Source organism: Ursus maritimus, unplaced genomic scaffold, assembly GCF_017311325.1.
Source record: "Ursus maritimus isolate PB19 unplaced genomic scaffold, ASM1731132v1 scaffold_2, whole genome shotgun sequence".
Taxonomy (NCBI): Eukaryota; Metazoa; Chordata; class Mammalia; order Carnivora; family Ursidae; genus Ursus; species Ursus maritimus.
Genome location: NW_024424452.1, coordinates 18541042 through 18568312, shown reverse-complemented (window position 1 = coordinate 18568312; position 27271 = coordinate 18541042). Strand labels below are relative to the sequence as shown.

The 27271-nt window shown below is 49.3% G+C and overlaps 1 long non-coding RNA gene across 2 annotated transcripts in view; it reads right to left on the bottom strand.

The window, feature by feature from the left end:
- Positions 1–17529: 17529 nt before the first annotated feature.
- LOC103657807 overlaps positions 17530–27271 on the bottom strand; it is a 31415-nt gene continuing 21673 nt past the window's right edge. For both annotated transcript variants that reach the window (XR_005836023.1, XR_566962.2), the window contains one exon: positions 17530–19443. This is a non-coding gene — a long non-coding RNA (uncharacterized LOC103657807). The remainder of the gene's footprint in view (positions 19444–27271) is intronic.

The following is a 27271-nucleotide window of genomic DNA, read 5'->3' as shown; positions in this document are numbered from 1 at the left end:
TCCATTTGGCGTGCAAATGGGTACATTAAGGCTAAGTCCCTAGAAAGAAAATTCTGGGGCCCCTGGTATGGGCATGTACCTCCCCATGGTTCAGTTGGGTGCGTGGCTGCCATGTTAGTGGGACAGGTTTTCAGCAAAGGCCCACTCAGGGCAATTTGGACCGTACATGATTTTATTAGTTTGCTCAACACACCTTGATACGTACCTATCCTGAGTCAGCCCTGTGCTGGGAACAAGTAATAGAAAGATGAATTTGACTCAGTCTTGACCTCAAAGAGTTCATGATCTAGCTGGAAAAGGCAGGTGCACCAGTCGGTTGCTATGGTTATCTACTGCAGCACGTTTACCACTCCGAAACTTAGAGGCGCCGAGCAACAACTAGGATGCTGACGGATTCCGTGGGCCAGGGACTCCAAAAGGGCAGATCCAGGGTGGTTTTTCTCTGTTCCCGGATATCTGAGGTCTCAGCTGGGGGGACCTGAATGATAGCGAAGAGAAGGATCCATTTCCACAATGGTTTCTTCATTCCCAGCTCTGGTGCCCATGCTGGGAGCTGAGCTGAGACTGTCAACCAGAGCTCTTAACGTGTGGCCTCTTCAGCAGGGCAGTCACGGGGTCATTAGACTACCTACAAGGTGGTTCAGGGCTCCTAGAGCAATTGTTCTAGTGATCACAGCAGAAGCTGCATGGCCGTGGTTGACTCAGCCTTGGAAGCCATGCATTGTCATTTGCACCGCAAGCCAGCCATGATTCAAGCAGAGGGGTGAGTGTTTTAAAGCGGCCACGTGGCTGATCGTAATACAGGATACACGTTGCAGTAGAGGCAGGTCGAGCACACAGAGAGCCCAGTACAAGAGTGACAGCTTCATTCCCTCGGAGAGCGATAAGAAGACACTCAGGGAAAGCCATTGAAAGGAGGTGACACAGAACTGAGGATTGAAAAGTACGAGCGAAGTTACCAAAGGCTAAAATGGAGTGGGAGGAGGAAGGGAGGGTTTCAGGCAAAGGGAACCGAGTGTGCAATGATTTATGAATGCTTTGAAAGGCTTGTGCATGAAAAGGTGAGGAACTTCCACGCAGAGGGTAAGAGGCCAGGCTACGGAGTCATGGACAGGAGTTGAGATCCTAGCTCTGCCACTTTCCAGCTGTGTGACAAGTGAGCCTCAGCTCCCTCACCTGTAAAAAGCCTCAGGGTTCTGCAGCCCTTCAGATTATTCTGAGGAATAACTGAGGTAAGACGGGTCCTGGCATAAAAGCGTTGGAGGCATGTTTGCTGTTGACATCACTATGAAATCTTGGCCGGGCTTTGGAATCATCAAGGGAGCTTTAAAAAACACTGATGTAACAAAAGCACGAAACTTATTATACTCTGAAAATCACAAAACGTGGTTGAAGGAAATTAAGGAGACCTGAAGAAATGAGAAGACATCCCATGTTCATAGATCAGAAGACTTAGTAGGGCTGCCGCCTTAGCAAGACTTCCCAAATGGATCTAGTTTCCACTCAATCCCTATCAATATCCCAGCTGACTCAGTGTATCCTAAAATTCACATGGAAATTCAAGGAACCCAGAATACAATCTTACATTCTCGGAAAAGAAGATAAAATTGGAGGGATCATGCTTCCCTCTTTCAAAACTTACTACAAAGCCACGGTAACCAAGACAGTGTGGTATTGACATCGTACATCTGTGGAACAGATCTGAGAGGCCAGAAATAAGCCTCTATGTCTATGGCCAATGGATTTGGGATGAGGTCCACTCAATGGACAAAGAACAGTCTTTCCAACAAATGGTCTTGGGACAACTGGATATCCACATGCAAAAGCGTGAACAAAGTTGAACCTCCTCCTTGCACCACATGCAAAAATTATTCAAAATGGATCAAAGTCCTAACTGTAAGAGCTCAAACTATCTAAACGCTTTGAAGAAACATAAGAGAAAATCTTGGTGGTCTTAGATTTGGATCTGAGATGTGACACCAAAATCATAAGCTGCAAAAGAAAAACTAGACGAATCGGGCTTCATCAAAATTAAAAACGTTGTACCTCAAAGGACACCATCTAAAAAGGGAAGGGGCGTCTGGCTGGTTCAGTCAGAAGAGCATGAGACTCTTGATCTTGGTGTTGTGAGTTCGAGCCCCACGTGGGGTGTAGAGATCACTTAAAAATGTCTAAAAATCTAAAAAAAAAAAAATTTTTTTTAAAGGGAAAGGACCACCCACAGAATGGGAGGAAAAGGATGCCAATTACATAGCTGACTAGCACCTACCATATATAAAGAACATTCATAACTCAATAATAAAAACACGGATAACCCAATTTTAAAATGGGCCAAGAACCTGTGAAAAGATGCTCAACATTATCCATGAAGGAAATGCAGATCAACACCACCCGGAGACACTGCCTCACACCTACCACGTAGGCTAGAATCCCAAAGATAGAGAGTGACACATGCTGGTGAGAATGTGAAGAGGAAGGGACCCTCTCACTCTGCCAGAGGGAATGCAGAATGGTGTGGCCACTTCGGGAAACATTCTTCAAATACTAAACACAGAGGAGCGCCTGGGTGGCTCAGTCGTTAAGCATCTGCCTTCGGCTCAGGTCATGATCCCAGGGTCCTGGGATCGAGTCCCACATCGGTCTCCCTGCACAGCGAGGAGCCTGCTTCTCCCTCTCTCTCTGCTGCTCCCCCTGCTTGTGCTCTCTCTCGCTCTCAAATAAATAAATAATCTTTTAAAAAAATCCCATACAGGAATGTTTACAGCAGCAGAATTCATAACAACCAAAGAGTGGAAAAAGCCCAAATTTCCATCCACCAATGAAGGAATAAATAAAATGTGTTATATCCACATAATAAAATATTACTCAGCAACAACAACAACAAAATGAAGTACTGATCCATCCTCCAACGTGGATCAACGTTGAAAACATGATGCTTTGTGAAAGAAGCCAGGCTCAAAGGACCACATATTATATGATCCCATTCATGTGAAATTTCTACAAGAGGCAAATCTACAGACATCGAAGGTAGATTACTTGTGACCTATGGCTAGGAGTGCGGGGAGACAGGGGAAGATGGGGAGGATTGGGGAGTGACCACGAAGGGGTGCATGACATCTTCTTGGGGTCATGAAAATGTGTTTATTTATTTTTTTAAAAGATTTAGTTTTTAAGTAATCTCTGCACCCCACGTGGGGCTCGAACTTACAACCCCGAGATCAAGAGTCACCTGTTCCATTGACTGAGCCAGCCAGGTGCCCCAAAAATGCTTTTAAATCAATAGCAGTAAACATTTTCCCCCATTTCTCTTTTGTATGGTCTCTAGGAAATGATGGATGTTAACTAAACGTACTGTGGTTATCATTTCACAGGATTTGCAAACCGAGTCATTGCACTGCACACCATAAACTTACACAGTGCTGTCAGTTACAACTCAATGACACAGAAGAAAATTGGTGGTGATGTATGCACCACTCTGAATATACTAAAAGGTACTGGGTTGTTCAAAGAGAGAGAGAGAAGGAAGAAAAAAGAGAGAGAGAGAATCTGATGCCTGGACCCAATTCCAGAAGAGTCTGCTTCCATGGTCCTGGAGGGCGGCCTGGGCATCAGAATTTAAGGTGCCAGGGGTGGCTACAGGGCAGCTGGTTGAGAGCTACTGAGCTAGAGAAGGAGGAGCCTGAGAACGGAGAGAGATGAACAGAGAGGCCGGCAGAGCCCAGCAATGGGTTATGTAGACAAACGTAGCTCAGGATGCCACCAAGGGGAGGGCAGTGCCGTGTATGGAGGTCAAGCAGGATGGCTGTGTGTGGGCAAGAGGACAGATTCCCCACCAAAGGCATCCTCTGTGGGGGTCAGGGGGCGCAAGTGGCTGAATCCACCCAGGCTCTGCTTACCACTCCCTGAGCTCACAGGGCTCAAGTCTGTCCCCTTTCTGGAGCAGGCAAAGGGGGCTGGGACTTGGGCTACACCTTTCCAAGAGTCTCCAAATAGTGAATTGACACCTCACTTTGAAACTGCACATCTATTTTATCTCGGTGCCTAATTGGAATCTCGATTTTAACATCCTGTTACACAAGACTGTTGTACAGATAACAAGACTGAATTACATTCATTATCATTCGGTGAGCGCAATTATGCTCATCAAGCAACATTCCTTGTCACATTTAATCTTTCAGCAACTCTTAGAGACAAGCTACTATGGGCATGATCCCCATTCCACAGACTGAGACACTGAGGCCTGGCAAGGTAAGGGACTCGGCCAAAGGCACCTGGTAGGCAGTGGCAGAACAGGGATTTGAACCCGAGTCAGACTGATGCCAAGCCCTTGCTGGTAAGACATATAAGCCTCCCAGTCCTGATGTTCTTCAGTGACCAGGTCAGGAGACTGAAGTCCCCCGACGCCAAGTGTCTACCTGCTGAAAAGCAGGGTAGTGATAAAACCAGCATCAGTACCCAGGTCGCTGTCACCGAAGCTGGCAACCACACCAGCTGCATGTTTGGGGGGCACCCAGTACGCAGTAGGGACATAATAATGTCAGCACCCCCTTTCACCTCCAGGAGAATTACCCAGTTCAATTAACCTAGTGGCTTTCCTTTCAGGGAGTCCCTGTTTCTCTGGCAGATCGATCCCACAGGCATATCCAAGGTTTCTGATTTACACATGCTGTCCTCCCTCAAGAAGCCCCCTCTGTTTTATGCCTCACTCACTATCCTTGGAAAGACCCACTGTGGTCCTCCCTCCTCCTGGCGCCCAGCACGGCTCTCCTCTCTCGGGCGCTCACTCCAGACGTATTATTCATGGTGAGCTCATTTGTTCTGAATGCAGATGTAATATGTAATTCCCTGAGAATTCAAATGTAATTTAAAGTTATTTTCCAATATCTAATTTGCCTTTTATTTATTTAGGGCAATATTTCAGCAGGAGCCTCCCAGCTAAAGTGCCCGTGTTTGTTTACAGGGCCAGGCCCGGCGACGGCGGGGAGCCACACACCCCAGACACAGACGTTACCGATTAAAAAAGTAATTACAACATTGAACACAGCCTTAAATAAAAGCGAAAATGCAAGAGACGGGAGAGGAAGCAAAAACATAAATTGGGAACAATGCCGTTTTCCCCAGGCGTTTTGTAATATTTGCAGCCTGCCTGGTACTGGCGGCCTGCCCTGGCTGCATCAGACCCAAGCAGCAGCGAGGGATGGGGTGGCTCTCCCCTGTAAAGAGGCAGGAAGAAGTTCAGAGATCATCAGTCTGCCTATTTGCCTGTCTTTTAGGGTAACATCTCCAGTTTAATGTAATGCTCTTACCTTAAATGACCAAAAATCACCCGCCAACTCAAACTGACTTAAAGAGAAAATAGGCATGTTCTGGCTCATGAAAGACCATTGGTAGGTTTGGCTTCAGGCATAGTTGGATCAAGGTGCTCAAAAATCATTAAGAATCTCTCTAAGTCTTGGCTTTGCTCACTGCAGAGTTGACGTCATTCTCAGTCAGGCTTTGTCCACCTGCTGGTTAAGAGAGAATCCCAGCTTCCGTCTTGCCAGCTTAGCATTCCCAACAGAAAGAGGGTGCTTCTCTCCCCATTGTTTTAGCCAAAGTCTCAGGTGGGGCTTTCATCGGCTCTACCTGGGTCATGTGCAGATCCTTGAACCAGTCACTTCCGCCAGGGAGTTTCAGTCTTCTGGCCAGACCTGGGTCAGATTCCCACCCCTTGAAAACAGAAGTAGGACCAGTCTGGCCCAAACCACATGGACTAAGAGCACGGTGGGTGGTGGTGGTGGTGGTGGTGGTGGCTCCCAAAAAGAAAACTGAGGTTCTTTGACGGTTGAAGGAGCCATCAGGCAAATGCAATTGATTGCCGCCACAGATACAGTATCTGTCTGTTTCCAATACGTGTACTGTTTCTACCTCAGCTCTAGACCACGCTTTTTACCTTGTGAGGGATGCAGGGTACTCCACGCTTCATTGGTAGGAGTGTGTCGAATATCCAACTTGTGGATTCCGCCCTCCACTTTACTTGAAGCAAGTGCTATGCTGCCAGTTACAGCAGAGCGTGACGAGGAGCAGATGACATTTTGCAATCACTAAGGGTGGCCTGCAATGGAAGGGCAGGTCCCAAGCGACTGGCTCTTCAAGTGGAATTCCCTCAAGATGGATATGACAAGAGCTTTGAGGTCTGAAAGAGTCAAATAATTGCTGTTTAATAATTAGGTCCAAATAGATATCCGGTAATTAAGTCAAAGGGGAAGCAGGAGGCAATAATAACATTTAAGGTGCTCGTTGGGGCACCTGGGTGGTGCAGTCGGTTGAAAATCCAATTCTTGGTTTCGGCTCAGGTCGTGATCTCAGGGTCCTGAGATCGAGCCCCACCTGAGGCTCCCCGGTCCATGCAGAATCTGCTTGAGATTCTCTCTCCCTCTCCCTCTACCCTTCCCCCACTGCACTCTCGCTCACTCGCTCTCTCTCAAAATAAATCTTTAAAAAATAAAAAAAATGAAGTGCCTTCAGGTCCAGCTTATACCCAAAAGGTGACCGTGTCTATGAACTGGCCACAGACCTACCTGTAACCCTGGGGTCAAATAAGTGTAACTCTTGGCCAAACGTAGCACTAAAGAAATCACATCATCCTCTCTCAACGGGCATCCTCTCTCAATGGCGCAGGCACGGGACGGGGCATCCACGAGACCATGTGGAACCTAGCGACCGCTTCAGGACCAGGAAGCAGCTGCAGGAGGACCAACCAGACTCCTGTTCTTGGTGTGTCTGCCTTGGAGGTGGACAGGCTCCCATTGGAATGAAGAAATCCTCTGGGGTTCAGAGATGATTCAGGGTTGGCAGCGGGCGGGGAGTGGCAGGGGAAAAAACGTTGAGAGAAAGGTTATAAATAAATAAGGCAGGTGAGTGCCCAAGCAACTGATCAGAAAAATGAAAGCACTCTGCCTTATCGATGCCCTGAGCTGGTGGAAGAGTTCTTGCCGATGACATAGAAATAAATGGACGAGCAGATCTAAGTTGGCCCACCTGGTACATAGTAAATGCTGTTGTTGTTGTCTCTTACTCAAATTCTAGCTCGTTCCGTTCAGTCCTTTCCTAAACTCTGGGAGGTCATTAGCCTTTTCATGACTCATCCTCCCATCATAGAAGGGAAAATGGAGCTTCAGAGAGCGGAGGCGATTTGCCCCAAGTCCATCATGCTGGAACAGGGACTGGAACCCAGATTTCTCACTTTCCCCGCCAACGCTTTCACCAACAAAAAGGCTTTTTGTTTTCCAAGGCAGGGGACAAACGGAGATAGGAAGCTTGCGTTTATTGAGCACCTACTATGGCCGGGCACGGCGCTCAGCGTTATCACACGAGCGCTCGCTCATTCCATCTCTCCCCGCAGTCCTGCCCTCGGCCCATGTGTTATCATCACCCCCTTTCAGTAATGAACAGTGGAGGCTCCAAAGGGGCGAGGTACCTCTCTCTCCATCACTTGATCAGTTTGAGTCTCTAAAGGGATTTGGCATCTATAAGAAGGAACCTAGAAATTCTCTAGGAAGGGAGCTCTCGGCTCACCAGAGTGTTATCCTCACCTCTGCGCTCTGAGACATCACTGGGGTGCTCTGCTCTTCCCAGGAGAGCCAGTCTATGCCTCTGCACACTCCAAGGCCCTAGGGGACCCCCAGCATGGCTAGCAGGGTCCAGCCAAGAGAGGGACATCTGAGCTAAAATAACAATGCCAGGGGATCTGTAGTAAAGAGAAAACCAAAGGGACAGAGAGAGCTCGAGGAGACACAGAGAGAATCTGGAAGGACAAGGAGGGTGGGTAGGGGCAGGACGGAAAGGAGACAGGGAGAAGAGAAAGCACAGGGAGGAAGGAAGGGGAGGAACGGGCATTGGCAGAGGAGGTAACAGAGGACAAGGGGAAGAGGCAGGAATTTGTAATAAAGGAAAAAGGAAAGTTCTTCATTTGATATATTTAGTCCCTAATCTGTACCCATCACTGTCCTAAGCATCATGAAGATAGACAAAGTCCACATTCTCAAGCGACTGTAAAATGATGCATGGCCAACGCTCTGACCGGGAAAAGCCAGATTCCCCCCACCCCCCACCCCGAGATGTCAGATCAGACTTCACTGAGCTGCAGGTGGGGCGTCAAGAGCGTGGAACAGTTTTCTATGTAAACAATGAGAGGAAAAGCCTTCCAGACAAAGGGAACAGCATACGCAAAGACCCAGAAACTGAAGGGTGCGTGGCATCCAGGACCAGCAAGGAGCAAGTTAAGGCTGCAGTGGAGAACAGGGCAAAGCCGGAAATGAGGCAGGCCTAGATCACACTGGAAATAGAGACTTTATCTTGACGACCACATCTCCCTGACAACCAGCCTGGAACACTGTCTGGGATCACTTCGGGGTCCAGTAAGAATGTTTTAATTGTCCCAGGACAAGGGGGAAAGAGAAGAAGTAGAGTTGATACACAAATGATGTGTTTGTGCCTGATAAAGGCCAATGGGTGTCTTGCAACGGCAAGGAAGGTTATCAGAAAAAAAGGGTAGGAGGATTGCATCTCCACACCCCCCAAAGTAATAAAGGCAGTGGAACTCAAGAGAATCTGTGTTAGAACAGTAATTCATTTTTAGTAAGTGGACAATGAGCTTCACCAAGACAACATCATCTATCATGGTAAGTAAATAATACTAATTTGAATTTTATCACTTTTATTTGTATGTAGTTTCTCATTTGTGTGAGTCTTATCACTGTTTAGGAACTTCTTTTGTCATTGATTCTAAAACATAATTTTTGTCACATTTTGTCTCTGAAATTGGTTTGCATCTTAAAATCTATAGTTTCTCGCAAGTACAACTGACTAGCACTTTCTTGCTCTTAATGTCACATAAAATAATTATGCATCTTACAACTAATGGTGGATTAGATTCACATGAAGAGTAAGTAGATACCTAGTTTTGTTTGTAAATAACACAGTACCATTATAACAAAAAATGTTTAAGCCAATATGAGGTCCATAGAATATTCTCTATAAAAATAGTTTATATAGGGGCGCCTGGGTGGCTCTGGCATTAAGTGTCTGCCTTTGGCTCAGGTCATGGTCCCAGGGTCCTGGGATCAAGTCCTGTATCGGGCTCCCTGCTCAGCGGGGAGTCTGCTTCTTCCTCTTCCATTCCTCCTGCTTGTGTTCCCTCTCTCGCTGTCTCTCTTTCTGTCAAATAAATAAAATCTTCAAAAAAAAAATAGTTTACATAGTACTCAAGTTGGAGGGCCAATGATGAGGAAGAGGTCATAAGAAAAAGTTTTAATCAACAGAAGTCAGAGTTTCATATTAGGAAGACATTCTAGCACTACACTGTATAGAAATAGACCAGTTTTGCAGAGATCAACTGAGAAATTATGAGACTGTATATATGGAGAATACACACACACACACACACACACACACACACACACAGAAAGATGAGAACATAACAAAGAGATGTGCAGGAAGTAGAGTCAATGGGATTTAGTGCTTGATTAGAGGTGAAGGGGTGAGGTTGTGGGGAAAGAGAAAGAGGGGCAGAGAAGGCCCAAAGAGGATGCTGGGTTTCTGGATGGGATGGAGTAGCATCTCCAAAGTACAGAACAGCACTCAGGGTTGAGATGGTAAGCTGTGGCAGTAACGATTGTGATAGCAACAGTGGTATTGAAGGCTGTGGTGGTGATAGTGGTGGTGGTGATGATAATAGGGATGATGGAGATGATGGAAGTGGCAGTGGTGAAAGTGATAGTGGCAGTAATGGTGGAGGTAATTGTGGTGGTGATGGTGATGATGGTGGTAGCATTGATGATAATAATGGTGATGGTTGTGGTGGTGGTGGTTGTTGCTGGTGGTGATGGTTGTGAGGGTAATGATATTGGTGATGATGATGGTGGTGGCGGTGATGGTAGTGGTGGTGTTGGTGGCAGTGGTAATGGTGGTGATGGTGTGTTGGTGATGGTGGTGATGATGGTGGTAGTGATAGTGATAATGGTGGTGATGATGGTGGTGGTACTAGTGATGGTGGTAATGATGGTGTTGGTGGTGATGGTGGTGGTGATAGCAATGGTGGGGAAGAGGTAGTAATGGTAATGATGGTGGTGATGGTGGTAGTGATGGTGGTGGTGGTGGTGATGAGGGTCATGATAAAACTGGTTTTAAGTGTGACAATGGTAGTGGTGGTGGTAGTAGTGAGGATAATGATTACTGTAGTAGAATTTATAATCATGATGTTTTACCAGGAGACCTAGAAATAAAAGTGGCCACACTGGGGATTGGGCTCTCCAGCTGCCCCATCTTGACATCAAGCATCTACTGGGAAGGAATCGACTTTCTCCAGGCCTCACCCATGAAATGAAAATCACTCCTTTCTCCTCCTATCATGACGGTAGGCATCAGCCTCACTGTCTAATCACACAATGAGAAATAAAATATAAATGAACACTAGAATCAACGGATTCCCCCCACAGCAGGAAATAACCATTATTTACCCATAAAAATATTTTGAGGGTTATTAGCATGTAAACTGTGATTAATTAAATTCACAAAAATTGTTTCTGAGGCATGTAAATGAGGTGGTCCCTGCTGGGTGGCACAGAGGCTCTACTCTCCAGGTGGCTGCTGGAGGAGACAGTGGGGGGAAGTCACTCAACACAGCTGCTCCAGAAACTTTGGGAAAAACTATAGGGTCCATCTCAAAGGTGGTTCTTCCCTGAGCTCTTCCACATTCATTCTTCTATGTCAAGGCTACACAATTAAGGGGATAAGTTTGAATGCTGGTGGCCCCATTTAGGAATTTATTCACATCTATGAGTCCTAAAGGGACCCAAAGATTATGGAGCTTGAAGGAACCAGAAGAGATAAAATCAGCTATAATTTAGTTCGCTCTAACCACACTGTCCAGGAAAGGGCCAAGGTTACACTGACTCCCTTCCAGGGCTTTCCCTATGTCACCCTAAATTCTTACAGGGTTTTCACGAGGTCAATGAGACCCTGGATCACACACCCAAAGGACGCTGGCCCAGATCGGCAGCCAGAAGAAAGGAACAAGCGAAGGTGGAGGAGACCGGACTGTGTTGTGCTATAGTGACCTCCAAATCCAAAGGGTTGGTCCACTGTCTCTCTTTCAAGCGTCCAGAGATCCAACTGGCTGAATCTCTAGGCATTGGTGCCACAATGGGCCCGTGAGGGTTTCGACTACCCAAGAATGTGTCCAGGTCTCCATTGCCCACCCTGGTGCAGACCACCCTCAGCAAGAGCTGTTCTCCCTACAACCTCCCCATGAGTCCAGTCTTCATTTCTCCCAACCCCAGTAGTGCCAACCTCAGCATAGACACCTGCTCCCCTCGGGTTGCCGGGAGAAGGAAAGAACTGTGCATGCCTGGATGGAAATCCCAATGAGAGGTGCACTTTGGAGACATGCCCTCTCCAACTAGGACCCAAATCCAGATGCAGTTACCACTCACCTACACTCAGCCAGATGCAGTGTTGTGCATTTTCACATGCACAGCTCTGTAACTGACACCACTACTCGGGTTTTCCAGTTGAGGAAATGGAGTCAGTTGTGCCTTGAGGACACCAACTGTACCAGATACCTTCCACATGCCAGGCAAATCCCCCACACAGGCCATGATGCCTCAGCCCACAGACAGCTGCCAGTGTAACAAGACAAGGTTCAGAGAGTTTCACTCTCCCCCAGAATGCTTCCTTCATCACTAAGCGCAGCCTTTGGCCCAGTGTCCTGGGGCCTGGTTGCCAACCCATGGACCCTCTGCCCCATTTCTCCTGGATGACCATGACACTGTTTTGAATGAGGCAACTTGGAAGTTCTCAGATGTAACCACCTTGAAAAATGGGAAAGGGTCTTCCTGGGGGAAAAAAAAAAAGAAAAAAGAACCTCAGGTAGGATCAGGAAGGAGAGACGAAAGACCACGCCCGAGATTGGGACAAAGGAATCAGGGAGAAGAGAGCCTGGTCCAGAAAGGGGACCAGAGAACTAATGGTCCCTAAGTCCTGGGAACTCCAGCCATTGCAACTCAGCTCCAGCCCCCACCCCAGTAGGCCTGCCAATCAGGGCACCCAAATATCAGGAAATAGCAGACACTAGCCGTCAAGCAACCCGGCTGGGACAGCATCCAGGAAGCAGCAGGGTCTGGAAGGTTAAGTCCAAAGGGGCCCAATAATAACACCCATGGGGAGGCCTGATAATTAATAGAATTAGAAACAAGGCAGAACAATGGCAGGAGAATTCAGTTCTGTGTCTCCCTGATGTCACTCCATGCAGAACGACCCTAGAACAATCTCAGGTTCCTTTTGTCCTTCTGGCATGAAGCCAATCTCTTGGAAAGACTGGATCTCTGCCATTTCCCCACATCATTCCTGCCCTTGGGGTTCTGGAGTCCTCTTAGGGAAACCCGGACCCACAGCCTCATAAATAACCTTTAGGGGACCCGGGCTCTTCACAAACTCGATACTGACGTTGCACTTGACTGGGCTGGTGCCATGGATGGTGGTGGTGGTCCCAAAACCTGTTAGGCATCCAGGTCGCCTAGGGATATTTTTTCCCTGCAATTAACAAGACGGGTACACAGAAGAGATAAATGTGGCCATAATGGAAGCAGTATCAGAGGGCATATAGTCCAAATGTAATTTGTCCACCTCAGTGACAGCATGATGCTGTCCCCATTTGCAGTCCCCACAGGTGACCACTGTGACAATGTTAGGGGTGCTCCTTCTAGAGAGAGTCATGTATATTCAAGCAGACATGAACAGAGCCCTCTAACTTCCCCTCCCCCCTTCAAGTGGAGACACCACCAGGAAGACGTTCATCATCCCGCTTTTTACACTTAATATTTATGGGACGAGATGCCATAACAATGTTTGTACATCTGTCTCATAATTTTAAACGGCTATGGATAATCGTAATTTATTTAACGGGTCTCCTTCTGACAGGCCTTGAAGAACTTACTAAGTGCATTGCGGCTACTCCTTGCAACCACCTCACGAGAAATGCGTGTTATTCCATGTATTTCGAAGGCCAAGTCCTTGGGCCGCCCAAAATGATTTGAAGAGGAGTCCTGTGATATTGTGATTTATAATAAGAAATGAGTCTTTGGTCTTTGTCCCCTGTTTCTGGCCCCAAGAGATGAGAGCAATAAAGAGGTCTTGAGATTCATAGCAAACCCCCTTCCTCCATATCTGACTCCTTATTAACGTGGTGACTTTTGGAAAGCACCTAAGGATGGGGGCTGGTTGCCAGGGAAACCAACCATGTGATTAGAGGGACTTTCAGTCCTATCCCCCCACCTTGGGCCCCAAGGAGGGGAAAAGGGGCTGGAGATTGAATGAATCACCAACGGCCACGATTTAATCAGTCGTGCCTATGTGATGAAGCCTCCATAAAAACCTAGAGAAGAGTGTCTGGGGTGGTGACCACAGGGAGACGCAGGGGGACTGAGGCCCAGAGAGGGCCTGCAAGCTCTGTGCCCTATCCCCACACCTTGCCCTACACATCTCTTCTATCTGGCAGTTCCTGAGTCCCATCCTTTTATAATAAACTGGGGATCTGGCAAGTAACACGTTTCTCGGAGTTCTGCGAGCTGCTCTAGCAAATTCACCAAACCCAAGCATATGTTGGTGGGAACGTCCAGTTTATAGCCAGTCAGAAGCACAGGTGACAAACGGGACAGACGGGTGTTTGAAGTGGGGGCAGTCTGGTGGGGCCGAGCCCTGAACCTGCGAGGTCTGGCGCTGTCCATGGTGTCAGAACTGAGCGGAGTCACAGGAGCACAGCTGGTGTCGGAGACTTCCTTGGTGTGAGGCCAAACTTGCACAACGGAGCCGGGGTCAGAACGCTAAGTCCTCAATCCGGGCCTCCCTGTAGGATTACCTGGGGAGCCAGGCTGCCCCTCGGAGCCTCTGGTCCGAGCGGCCCCCCTCTCGGGTCTCAGCTGCTGGAGCCTGTAGGAGGCCTGGCCCGGCATTGTTTTTATTTTGTATTAAAGTTGCTATTTCTGCTGGAGGCTGCCGCCTCTAGGCTATTTCTCAGGACATTAACTTTAATGGCCCCTTCTCTCTCACTGCTTCTCAGGGATGGCATTAGATTCCAGTCAGGAGACCGGGGAAGAGAACAGCTGCAGCAATAGTAACTGGGCGGTTAACACTCCGGGACCCCCACAGGGCTGCCCTTCCCAGCGGGGACGGGCTAGGGGGGCCTGGGTTCAGTCACCTAGACTGGGATTTAGAGCTGGACACATAGAGGGGCGGGGAGAATGGAGACAGAGGGCTGTGTCCTCATACCCAACTATACAGACATGACTCGTACGAATCGTCTCAAGAGCTTCTTCAGTCAGATAAATTAATACACAAATCACCTATTAAGACACTGCTATCAATAAAAAGGGTTTCTATTTTTGAGTGCCTCCTGGATGCCAAAGGGAACAGACATCATATCTGGTTCTCTCTGAAATCCTACAGGGAAGTTTTATTATGGAGAGACCACAGCCCAGAGAATTAGGTGCCTTTGTCCAAGTGTATCAGTCAGTGTAGGATAGGTTATGCTGTGGTAACAAACAGTCCCCTCCAAATCCCCGTGGCATAAAACAACAGAGAGCAGAAGATTAATTCTTGCTCAGGCTACGTGTCCGTCAAGGGTTGGCCGTGACTGCTCCGTGCCGCCTTCTTTCACAGACACCATACTCCATCACCAAGACAGCCCCGTAAAGGATGAAGGACCTGTTCCCCTGTGATGGGCTAGTGAATGTTTAACAATGGTTCTCTGAGGGGAAAAAATGAATGTGCATATATACATGTATTTATGCACACACACATTTATATGCATATATACACAAACATGGATTATAAAGTTTGCTGATATAAAGGTTGTGCAGTAGAGTTTATATATAATAATATCTACAACACTCCATATTGTAAATTCCATATAGCCAAATAATCCCCATGGAACGCTTTTGTTGATTTCTACTGAACCCTTACAACCATAGCCTGCCTATGCGTGCATTTTGACCATGACGTGACAATTTTTTTGCTGTTCACAATGTAACAGCTACCGATATGACACTTCTCGGTTTAATCTGCTTGTTCCCCATCACTTCTTCCACCGAACAATGAAGAAAGCCCCAGGCTGTAGCATTTGCCAATTTTCTGTGGTACAAACACCTCCACGGTGGCCGATTTCAAGTCGCCAAGGTCCCCAAAGGCAGAGCTGGAGGCACGTGACAGTACGCCGTTCTGCAGTAGTTCCAGCCTGCAGACGCCGTGGACGGAAATAAGCTCAAGATGTAGGTAAGAGTGGGGGCGTGGGGGCGGTTCAGTTGGTTAAGTGCCTGCCTTCAGCTCAGGTCATAATCCCAGGGTCCTGAGATCGAGCCCTGCATCAGACTCCCTGTCCTTCCCCCAGCTTGTGTGCTTTCTCTCTCTCGCTCTCTCTCAAATAAATAAAAATCTTAAAAAAAAAAAAAAAGACTTAGGTAAAAGTAAAATGTAGCAAAACAATTTGGAAGCAATGTGACTGGAATATTTATTATCTTTGGGTTTTTTTTTAAGATTTTATTTATTTATTTATTTATTTGAGAGAGAGAGCAAGAGCATGAGTAGGGGGAGGGTCGGGGTGGGGGAGAAAATCTCAAGCCCACTCCCCAGTGGGTGCAGAGCCCATCGTGGGGCTTGATCCCACGACCCTGAGATCATGCCCTGAGCTGAAACCAAGAATCAGACACAACCGACTGAGTCACCCAGGTGCCCTTTTTAGCTCTGTTTTTAATAAAACATATTTAATTATAAGTTTCAGTAATTTTTTAATGATGGTTATATTTAAGAACTAGCTCAGTATACTCCTGAAGACTTAATAATCAGCACTTGGCGACTGACAGAAGGCCACTGCAGCCGGCCACGGCTAGTCCCCAGCTGCAGGGAGTGCTGCCCTCAGCTGTCACCCCTCTCCAGGAATTGCTCACAGCTGCGGAGCTCCTTTTCACCCTGGCTCACATCTCCTCTCTGGGGCTCACTCCCATCTCATGAATGGTTGATGTGGGGGTATAAGAGCTCAGACCATTGCCCCAGCTTGGGACGTCTCTGACGGACCACCCCGGCTTCTTACCTCTTCGTGGAGCCAGACATCTCATCTCCTCTGCCCCATCCTGCTTCCTTCTGCTCCCCTATGAGAGTGAATCCTGAGGTCCTGGCAAACTTCATGCATGTAAATCTCCATCTGAGAGTCTACTTCCCAGGGGGCCCAAACTTCACTCTAGAGTTCAGGTTGATGGAGTGGTCCCACCTGGAACATTTTTGTCAGTTATCACAGCAGAAGTAAAGGGGGAATCTCTCAAGGGTCTCGCTTCTGCTCACAACCCATTGGTCTGAGCTAGTCTCATGAGCCTACCTGACCACCCTACCTCATTCCCCAAAAATGGGAGACCCAGAATATTTGGCCAACAACACTAATGATTGCCACTGCACATTTGCAAAGCTGGGAAACCCGCTGGGGGATGCAAGTCCAGGTCTGTCTGACCACAGAGTCTATGCTCTTTCCTCAGGTCATTTGAGGATTGAGACTCCTTGCTAGGTCCTGAGAATATGAAGGTGAACAGTATAAGCTCCACTGTGAAGCACCCACAACACTAAAGTTGATATACAGTCTTGTCAGGTGAAATCTGACAACAGTTTGGGGCAGCGAATACACTCCATCCTCCCCGCTCACATCCGCTGCAGACATCACTAATGGATGGTGACACTTCCTCCTGCCGAGCCCTGTGTGGCAAGATCTCCATTCCTGACTCTGGACAGACATTACCAATCGATCAGAGGACATGCATAATTTAAAACTAGTTGCCATTCTGAGGGGTGCGTGGGTGGCTCAGTTGGTTAAGCGTCTGACTATTGGTTTCGGCTCAGGTCATGATCTCAGGGTCGTGAGATGGAGCCCCGCTCGGGCTCCACACTCAGCTCGGAGTCTGCTTGAGATTGTCTCTCTCTCTCCCTCTCTGCCCCACCCCACTCATGCTCTCTCGTTCTCTCTCTCTCTCTCAAATAAACAAATAAATCTTTTAAAAAAAAATAAAATGAAACTAGTTGCCATTCTGAAACTATCCATTTCCAATACAAGGAAAGTGAGGCCAGAGAAGAAAAGTTCATACATGGCGCACGTGGTAAGTCAGTTTGGCCACATGGACACTGAAGCAAAGACATATGTGTAGGGAGAATGGGGGACAGTCTGCCGAGTGCTCAGTGCTAGGGGACGGGAAGCTAGCCTCGGCCCAGAGCATTCCCCAGTCACCCACCCCGACTGGTTGATGACACCGAGCCAAACTGGCCTTGCCAAGTATGGGCACATCTCGTGCATGAGGCCCAGCTGTAAGTCCTTGAAACACAGTGACCACTTCTCATCCTTACACCATCCCGAGGTGGTGGTTAGCATATGTGGCATGACGTCGGTCCATTTCAAAGACGGAGAAACTGACACTCAGGGAGTGACGACACTAAGTCTCTCACGGCACGAGTATTTATTATGTGGCAGGTGAGCCTCTGAATGGGCTAGTATCACCCCCATGTTACAGGTAGGAAAGTCGGGGCTTTGTGAGGTTGCGTCCATTGGCTGAAGGTCACAGAGAGGGGACTGGAATCCAGACCGTCTCACCTACCATCAGCGCTTTTGATGATAAACGGTGAGGAACAGAGAAGGAGGATTTGAATCCCCCCATTAGCCTGATGCCATCAACAGTGCCCACTGCCCCTCTTGGGGTGATGCTAGGGAGGGGCTTAGAGCTGAGTCTGGGACCTTGGGGCCGTGCAGTCTGAAGAACAGGGCAGGACAACAGCATAGCGTGGCCCACCCCAGGCAAGAGGTGACCAGCCAATCAGAAGCCATGATCAAGGGGGCTTTTCATCCCCATGGCCAAGTGCGATGCCTGGCCTCGGTCAGGCACCACTAAATTCTTGCCAAGTGGTGATGGTTTCAGTTTTACTTTTTTACAGCACAGCAAACTGTCCCAAAATGTAGTGGCTCAAAACAACGGTCACTTGGTTTAGCTCATGACTCCGTAGGTCTGCTGGGCTGGCTCCCTGGAGCGGGAGGGTCTCGGGTGGTCCCTTGCATGCTAGCAGGCTGCTTCTGGACCCACCAGCCGGGCCAGCCCAACCATGTTCTGCCAGGTCTCTCTTCACCCAGAGGTCTCAGGGCAGCAGGAGAGGACGAATGTCAGCATGCCAGCCCTGCGGACATCACGTAACCAAGCTCAGATCCAAGATTTAGAGAACTAGACTCCACTTCTTCCCGGGAGAAGCCCGTTACAAAGCGACCACATGAAGGGATAGGAAGATTCTGTGCCTGCTTTTCTTCCAATGTACCACAGCGACTGAGCGAAGAGATGAATAAATCCAAAGGCAGAGGGGGACTAACATAAAGGCACATCCAGGTTAAGCCCCTGAACGGTGTCCGACCTCAGAACCTGTTATATTTCTCTGTCCGCAGCGAGAAGCAGGGGGCAGAGCAAAGCCGCTTGGTCGGGATGAAGTGGCTGGCGGGGGACAGCAGGAGTCTGGAAGCTGCACACGGGTCCATGCTAGCCCCCGGGGAGGACAGACAGGCTTGTGTGGCTGGCAGGTCTCTGTGTCCCCACCGTCACATCCCCTTCCCCCCAAGCCCGCATGCCCGCCTCTTGCCCAAGCCTTCCCTCTGCCCACCCGAGCATCCTTCCCAATCCCGCCAGTGCCCCTTGTGACACGCCGTGCCGGGGAGCGTAACTGCTGTAGTGATTACTTACAGCCATTACATTAAGTTTTAAAATGCTCCCTTCAAATTGAACAATGTTTTTTCAAAGTCAACAGCTGGTTCACAGCTTGAATGCAACCGTTAGGATAAATTAAATAAAAAGGGTAATAAAATCACAGTCTAAATTTAATTTCTGAAGAGTTCATAGCCTCCAAAGGGGGTAAAAAAAAAAAAAGCATTTAAAACGTGCCTTTAAAATACAGCCAGGAAAGCAGAAGTTAATTCACTCCCTGATTATGTCCGCTAATGGGCACGCCAGAGCCATGAACCACCGTGTCACCCTGGTGTGGACCAAGCCCGGAGCTCTCTCCCAGGGCCCGGCTGGACGGCCCCCCAGGGTCCCCGAGGGACCGAGCCACCAGACAGGGCGCTCATCCATGCAGTTGCCCCCACACCCAGGCTGAAAAATAGTCCACGTCCTTTGAAGCAAAACAACAATGAAGATGATGTCCCAGACAGGCCTCCATCCCAACGCATCTTCCCATTACCCGCGGCTCACCTGGCGCTACCCGCAGGAGGGCGGGAGCGGCTTCGCCCTCCCAGTTTGTGTCCGGGCTGCAAGTTTCGGCCACCGAAACCCCTCTGCCTCTGAACGGTGGCAAGACAGGCCACCCCAGAACATTCCACTCTGGCATGAGGATTATTTGGAGCTAAAGGCAATTGAGGAAAACAAGGAGGGAGGAGAAAAGCTCTCTGCCTTCCCCCTGCTTGCCTAAAAGCTAAACATAAATTTGTAAAGGTGCCCCGCCTTCCCCCTCTCTACCAGAAAGGACAGAAGTAAATCACTGGAGACACCTCTAGACTTCTTATTAGCCAACCTCACTAACTAGCCCTTACTTTCCCACAGTCTGCTGCCCCTGGGAACTCAAAGCCCTTCTCCTTGGTCCTGTTACTTGTCTGGGACCGTCTTGTTCTTCGTTAAGAGGCACGGCACGCCCAAGTGCGAACTACACTTTGTTACTCGACGCTGCCCTTATTCATAAACTCCTGGTTGTTTTTCTCTCCTTAACCAGGCTTTTGTGGGCCTAATTCAGGCCATCCATGAAACTAAGATGGATAGAGGGGAAAAAAAATTTTTCCCCTCCCCTACACCTCAAAGGTAACTGCCCTAAAAAGACTGATCCAGCACTTCTCCCAGGGTTCAGGACCTACACCCCAGGCTCTGGAGTCAGCCTGGACTTGAATCCCACCTCTGCCACTTATTTGCCATTTGACCTTGGCCAGGGATCAGCTCATTCCTCAGAGCCTCAGTCTCCTCCTCTGTCAAAAGGGAACTCATTCATTCTTTCATGCGATGAATAAATATTAACTGAACACCTAGGCTGAGCCAGGCCCTGTCACAGGAGCCCAGCAGACAGCAGTGAGCCAGCAGACAGAAATCCCTGCTTGAAGGAGCAGATATCCTAGTGGGCAAGGCAGACAACGAACCCACTCAGGAAGCAGTATATATAGAATGTGAGTAGATATTTGGGAAAAGTTAGGGAAAGGTGGGGGCGGGTACTGTAATTTTAAGGTGTTTGGGGAAGGCCCCACAGAAAAGGGGCCATTGGAGTACAGGCGTGAGGGAGAGGTAAGAGGCAGCCACATGGATGTTGGGTGAAGAGCGTTCAGGCAGAGGGCACAGACATGCAAAGGTCCTGAGGCAGGTGTGCCTGGAGCAGTTGGGAACAGCATGGAGGGGAGAGTGTGAAGTCAGAACTAACAGGGCAATCATAAGATCCACTTCCAAGGGCTGGTTGATTCATTCAACTAGCATTTACCAAGCATTTAATTCGCACATCAGACAGAAGGGTTATGGTGAAGATTAAGTCAGATAAAGCAAGGGCAGCTCCTGGAAGATAAGTTCCCAGTGACTGTTAGCCGCTCCTCCTGCAGACAGGTGGGCCCCCTGCTTCCTGGCCGGATGGCGGTGGGTACACTGTCCCGGAGAGCCTGGGTTCTGGCTCTGCTTTCTCCCCCTGGGTTCTCCTGCTCCGGGGAACCACCTGGTGCGGCCTCAGCTACAGAAATCGGTCACTTATAGCAGGGTGTGCACACGTGCATGCGTGTGTGTGCGCGTGTGTGCGAACGGCCTCCTCCCTGCCAATCTGCAGCCCACCTGCAACGTCACAATTCCTTCCTTTTCTCCCCTGTTCTCACCCAGCCTGGGCACCCCTTGCCATTCGCTACCCAGGTCGGCCAGCAGGGGGCGCCTCCACGTTCCCCTTTCTCCTCCCTCTTCCTATCTGTGTATCAGGCCACACACACAGAGGCAACCGGGGGGTTCCTGCTTCTTAAGAACCGCCCCCCACCGCCACCCCCAGGGAGTCCTTAACAAAGATCAGCAAATGCTTCCCACTTGTGCAATGGGAGAAGCAGTGGGCGATGCTTCCCTTTGCTCCTGGCCACACCTGTGGCACAGAGAAGACTGGGGGGGGAAATTTCTCAAGGGTTTTGGTGCACGTGCACCACGGCGTGCACGTGCACCACCATGCAGACCCTGCCTGCTTCCGTAGTTCTGGGGTGGGGCCTGAGAACGGGTATTTCTAATAAGCTCCCGGATGCAGCTGCTCCAAGGCCACACTGAGCGGTAAGGGTAGGAACGTTCCCTTTCTCTCCCTCTCAAGGCAGATGGCGGATATTCACTGAAGCACCATTTATGAAAAGCAGAATAGTTGAAACACCCCAAGGCTCGGGTAGAGGAGGCTGGCCCACTATGCCCTAGGGTAGCCACACCGAGGGTGCGGTATTGGTAATGTTTAACAAGCAGCTCTCGGAGAGGGGAAGCCTGCCTTACCGAGTGCCCCGGTTCTGTTGGGCAAATACTTCCACCAGGGCCAATTCCAAGCCACCAGCATGTGGTCAACCGGCTCACAAAACCTTTGACCCTTAAAGCGTCCGTTGTCCGGAGCTCGGACGACGGCGGGTCCCAGTGTACCCCACTGGGCAGGTGCGAAATAATATATATGATAATTAGGAAGCTCTCCGTGTACAGATATGGAAAGAGCTCCTGAACATCCTGGTGAGGGGGAGAAACCAAGACATGCAACTGTACAGTTTGCTACGTCTTGTGTCATAAAGGAAGGGACATACAAGTGTACAGACACACACACACCCACACCCACACAATGCTCGTATTTGCATAAAGAATGGCTGGGAAAAGATATAGTAAATGTCAGCTAAGGGGAGAGAGAGACCACAATGGGTAAGACAGAGACTGAGGGTTTTTTAATAAATCTCTTTTTATAGTATTTTGACTTCTGAACTATGTAAATATAGCATCGCATCTGTTCCAAAAATTAAATTAAGAAAGCCAGCACATGAAAAATGCAAGCAAGGGACCTTGACATTCTTACTGGGGCCACAGGTATGAGTTGCTCTGTAACTCGGAAGTGCAAGGTAGGTCCCAGTTCTTTACATTTCTGAATCAAGTTGTATCTCCATTATTAATGTAGATAGTAAGTTCGATGGTGCTCAAGTTCTGGGGACTTCTCCTCTCTGTGGATCTTACAAGCCTCCCAGGGTGTGGACCAAAATAATTAGAAAGGACCTAGTCTCCGGTTCGTGTGGTCACATCCTCACACTTGCTGCTTATGGCTGAAAAGCGCAGGGACCAAGAATAGACTATAGCTTATTGCTTAAATTTAGATACCGGCTCTTCCTTTCCCTGGCTGTGTGACTTCAGGCAAGTTGCTACACCTCTCTGTGCCCCAGTGTCCTCATCTGTAAAACGAGGGGTAAGAACGAGACCTATGACTCAGTGTGTTTAACACAGCAAGACCAGTGCCTGGCGCTAACGAACGTTTGCTATTAACATCGCCAGCATCGTGCACAACACCCCTGACTACAATGTCCATCTGTCCTTGAGGATGGGTGACAGACGCCCCTCGAGGGGCCTCTCCACTGATGCGAGTCTGTTTGGGGCACTAGAGACAACATCCTAAAGCTGCAGGACTGAGTGCAGCCTTCAGAGTCCTTGTGGAGCCACCCGCACCCAGGGCCTGCCACCTAGAGGGTCCACTGCAAGGGGGCCCACAGCCCCACCGCCACCACCTTCAGAACCCGCAACATCTCCCCACCTAGTCTCCGAGGCCAAAATGTCCCCTCGCCCCCAACGCCAGCCCCCTTCACCTCTGCCCCCCCAAATGAGCCAGCTACGTTCCTCTCCAGGGAGCCTCAAACATCCAGCGTTCCTACCACCACATCCAAGTCTCCTGAAGTGCCTGTTACAAATGCAGAGTCCTGGTTCTACCTCAGAATGGGGCGGGGGGTGTCCAGAACCCAGGAATCTGCATTTTCAGCTTGCACCCTGCATTCTGCATTCCCGCACTTGGAGAAAGGTCCCGGGGAGAAACGGGAGAAAAGAGTTCCTTTAGTCCCTTCTGATGAGCCTAAAGCAGTGAGAAAAAAGACAGCGATGAATTTTTCAATAATTCACACTGCCCCACTGGAGTAACTTTGAATCAACTGTGATTTTTGTTCAAGTAAATCATCCCTCGACGTCGGTATTTTAACTGCTTTTAATGTCAAATGATTATGACCAGACCTCGCCTCTGATTACAGACCCCTGCCACAAATTTGGGAGGCCGGTAGGAGGGTATGAACTTTTTAACCCTCAGAAAACTTCCTGCTGCTGCCAAGTCTTGTCTGTAACTCTGCAACAGCATGTCACATTTTATGCAAATTTGCATTATGTGACTTGGAAATCAGGCGATTTAAAAATATTAATAAAGACTCGCCGTATGCTCAGATTTTGAAACAATGCAGATCTTGCTTTACATTGATCCCTCTGGGAAATTTAGTCTTGAATAATGCATAGCTTCAGGAACGAATCCCTTGCATAAATCTGATAAAAGCTGATCCGCTCTGATGGGGAGAAGTTGGGGGGGCTGGGCGGAGACCCACCACTTAACCCTTTCCTCCCCACGTCTCCCACAGGAACCTGTGGCCTGGGTGCTGTTTGGGTAGTCATTTAGCTTCTCAGCTAAGATTTCTTGAACCAGTCACTCTGCTGAGACCTGCACACCCATCCACTCAATGCACATCTGTTAAGCACCCACTGTGTACCCACAGTCTAATGTGGGAGCAGGGTGGTGAGCAAGATGAGGTTCCCACCCTCCTGGAAATTACACTTAGGTCCAGCCCCACCAACAGCCTGAGAAGCCAGCATTATTTTTTTTTAAAGATTTTATTGATTTATTTGAAAGAGAGAGAGAGAGCACAAGGAGGGGGAGCAGCAGAGGGAGAGGGAGAAGCAGACTCCCCACTGAACAGGGAGCCCGATGCAGGGCTCAATCCCAGGACCCTGGGATCATGACCTGAGCTGACGGCAGACGCTTAACCGACCAAGCCACCCAGGCGACATTATTAATGTTCCTGCTTCAAGATGAAGGACCTGGGGACCAGCCTGAGGTCACACAGCGAGAAAGTTACGCAGAAGCCATGTTGGAAAGCAGGTGTTCTGAGTCCAAATCATCCCAACCGTTTGCATAAGGAGGAGGATGCTTGGGAATCTCGGATCCTGGCCAAACAACCATGTCATCTCAACCAACGAGTCTGCTGGGGGTCACAGTCGGTGAGCATAGCCTATGTCACTGTGAAGGAGGTGGGCAAGATGTTTGGTGACGCGCCTCACCAAACATATATATATTCATTTGAGTTCTGATATCAGAAGGGGAAGTGTATATGGGGCAGGCAACCCACATATGGACGGTGTCTGCCGCCGAATGCAGGCTTGAGGGGTCTGAAGAACGACCGAGATGTTCCAGTTCGACAAGGGCTGGAAAAAGGCAAGGACTCCACATAGTTAAACATTCAGAGGCAGGAGAAGGCGTCTGTGGTCTTTGGAGACCCAGAGACAGAAGACGGGGTGCTGGCAGTGGAGAACAGGACAGAAGGCTGTGGGCAGCTGTGATGAGGAAGCTTCTCCCAGGCCCAGTGGCCAGGACCCCAGATGGAAGGGAAAGAGAGGCCTGTGCCTCTTTTCACACATGCATGGACTTTGCATATGGAGGGGCCATTCCCCCACGTGGGTGTGTTTTGCGCTTCCCGTGACTTAAGCCTCTTATTCATAAAAGCATGGGATTTTCTCCCTCAGAAAAGTCAAGATTTTATGAAACGTTGCATTTCACTTTGCTTCTGTAAAAGGCTTTCTTCTCCCTTTCAATTTCACATATGTTCCAAGCCCAGGATGCTCTAATGGCAGGCCACGCTGGGGGGGGGGCACGCGGTCCCTTCTCTGCCAGGCATGTGCCAGCCACTGGCCTGATTAGCGGTGGTGACTCCGATTTACCTGCTTTTACGAGAACTTCTGGCCTCAGGAGTCCCATTCCTCCACTAGCATGATTTGTGGGATTACCCAAACGGTACCCACCTATACTCACAAATCGATCTGAGCCCGCTGGGAGTGGCTATTATGTCACCACGCAGCAAAGCCCCCATAAGCCTAGACCTCCAGATGTCACTGCTGTGCTCTCTGGTGGGGACAGAGAAGTGGGGAAGGAAAAAGTCCAGTTTTTAAACTCACAGGCGCATCAGAGTCACTTGAGCTCAGTGTGTTCCAGAACAAAAGAGCTCTTTCTGTTTTGACTTAGAGCCATCCTCAGCCCTGGACCGAGACAGGCGCCCACAGGGTGGGGCCCCCAAAAGACCAGAGTGGCCTCTTTGGTTTCAGCCATAGAAATTTTCTTGGATACAGTAGATCCTTGGGGATATCTGTCCAGCTCACAACACATTCCCCTTCCCAGGAACTGTCAAAGGGAGGGGACCCGGCAAGAATGTTTGTACAATGTAACTCTACTCCCTGGACATCATGACTGGGCCAATCAGATGTTTTTCTTGCAAGAATTTGGTGCTGGGGCCAAAAAACATGGGGTGGGTCTATTTCTGTGAGGGTCAGAACTCATAAACGTGGCCCACGTGAGCAAAAAATCCAAGAAACCGTATCTGTGCACGTGGATAGAGAGAAAGATTGATGAGAGATAGAAGGAAAGAGCATGCTGGTGCTTTTCTACTTCCCTGTGCTAGGCCTGTCCTGCCCTTGACTTCCAGAAGGCGCCCCGCATCCCCTGTGCCAGCCAGGGTTCTCGGGTCCCGACACACAGGCTCCACGACACCTAGTTTAGGTGACAAAGGCATCCACCAGCCTATCTTTACCAAGTCTTCAGAAGAGCCAGAGAATCAGGGTGGGAGGCCACACAGACAGGAATGACACTGCCAGGATATTGCCACAAAGACCCCACAGCCACGACTCAGGCCACCAGGGCTGGGCCCATAGCACTCTTGCCAGGACCTTCCTCCCACTGCCCGGAGGACAGGGTGCCCTGCAAGGGCCAAGGCAAGATGGAGCTCCTGGCTTCTACCTTGGGGAGGCAGGGCCATGAAGGAACACCACTTCCCAAACATGCTCAAAGGAAACTGCAGAGCATGACAATGTCCCCTACATCCCTGTAGTCATGGTTCTTTTTACTCCTGTTGGCTGCTGTATGGGTCCTATAACATAAGCTGCTCAGCATGCTGGCCCCGCTCTGACCACTGGAGCAGCTGGACAAGTCTGGCTTCTTACCGGGGTTGGGACAGAGGGGGGACACAAGCAAGGTGCTCAGATGCAAAATTTAAGGAGGCACTCACTCTCAGGCTCCTGGAAGTGCAGGGCCAGCACCTAAGAGCAGGGGCTTCCTTAAATCCGGTGTCCTAAGGGTCTCCCTTGCCTCTGCCAGAAACCAGTCCTGCTTCTTTGCTGCCCCTGAGGGGTTTGCTCTCTCTCTAGAAGTTTCTCTGTCCTCATGCAAACATGGATGGATGATATCCCCCCCCCCCCCCCCCCCCCCCCACTGCCACCACTGGTGATCCTGGTACATTTCAGCATGTCTGAAGCTACTGGAACCCCACTACATTTGTTCGATTAGCAAATGATGTAACAGGAAACGTTTACTGCACACTGACCTTGCGCCAAGCACTGAAGCATTTAACCGGCACCATGGCTGTATGAGGCTGTTGCTATGATTACTCCCATCTGATGACTTCTGAGGCACAGAGAGGCTAAGGGACTTGCTGAAGGTCGCACAGCTAGATAGTAGCAGAACCACGACCATCTGCACCCAAATCTCTGCACTGTCTCTGTCAAGCCCCCTGCCCGAAGCACAGGGACAGTGGAAGTGACGATCTCCAACTCACTCAAGCTGTGTTAGAACGGACGTGAGCTCTCGAGCCCTCGGCCCCTGATCTGGTTGTTACTGTTATAATAAGTAGCATCCACGTCAGTGCTGGTTCTGTTACTATTACCATGACTGTGACTATATAGGAACAACTCTGTGCTGGCACTAGTGGGGGGATCTCATGTACCCTCAGGACAAGCAGAAGTACAAGCAGAAGAGGTGCTACTCTCCCTATTTTACAGTCAGGGAAACCAAGGCCCCCAAAAGTCAAGGAAGGTGCCCAGCACCACACAGCTAGGGGGTTGTAGAGTATCTCAGATACAACAAGGGTACGGTTCTAGGT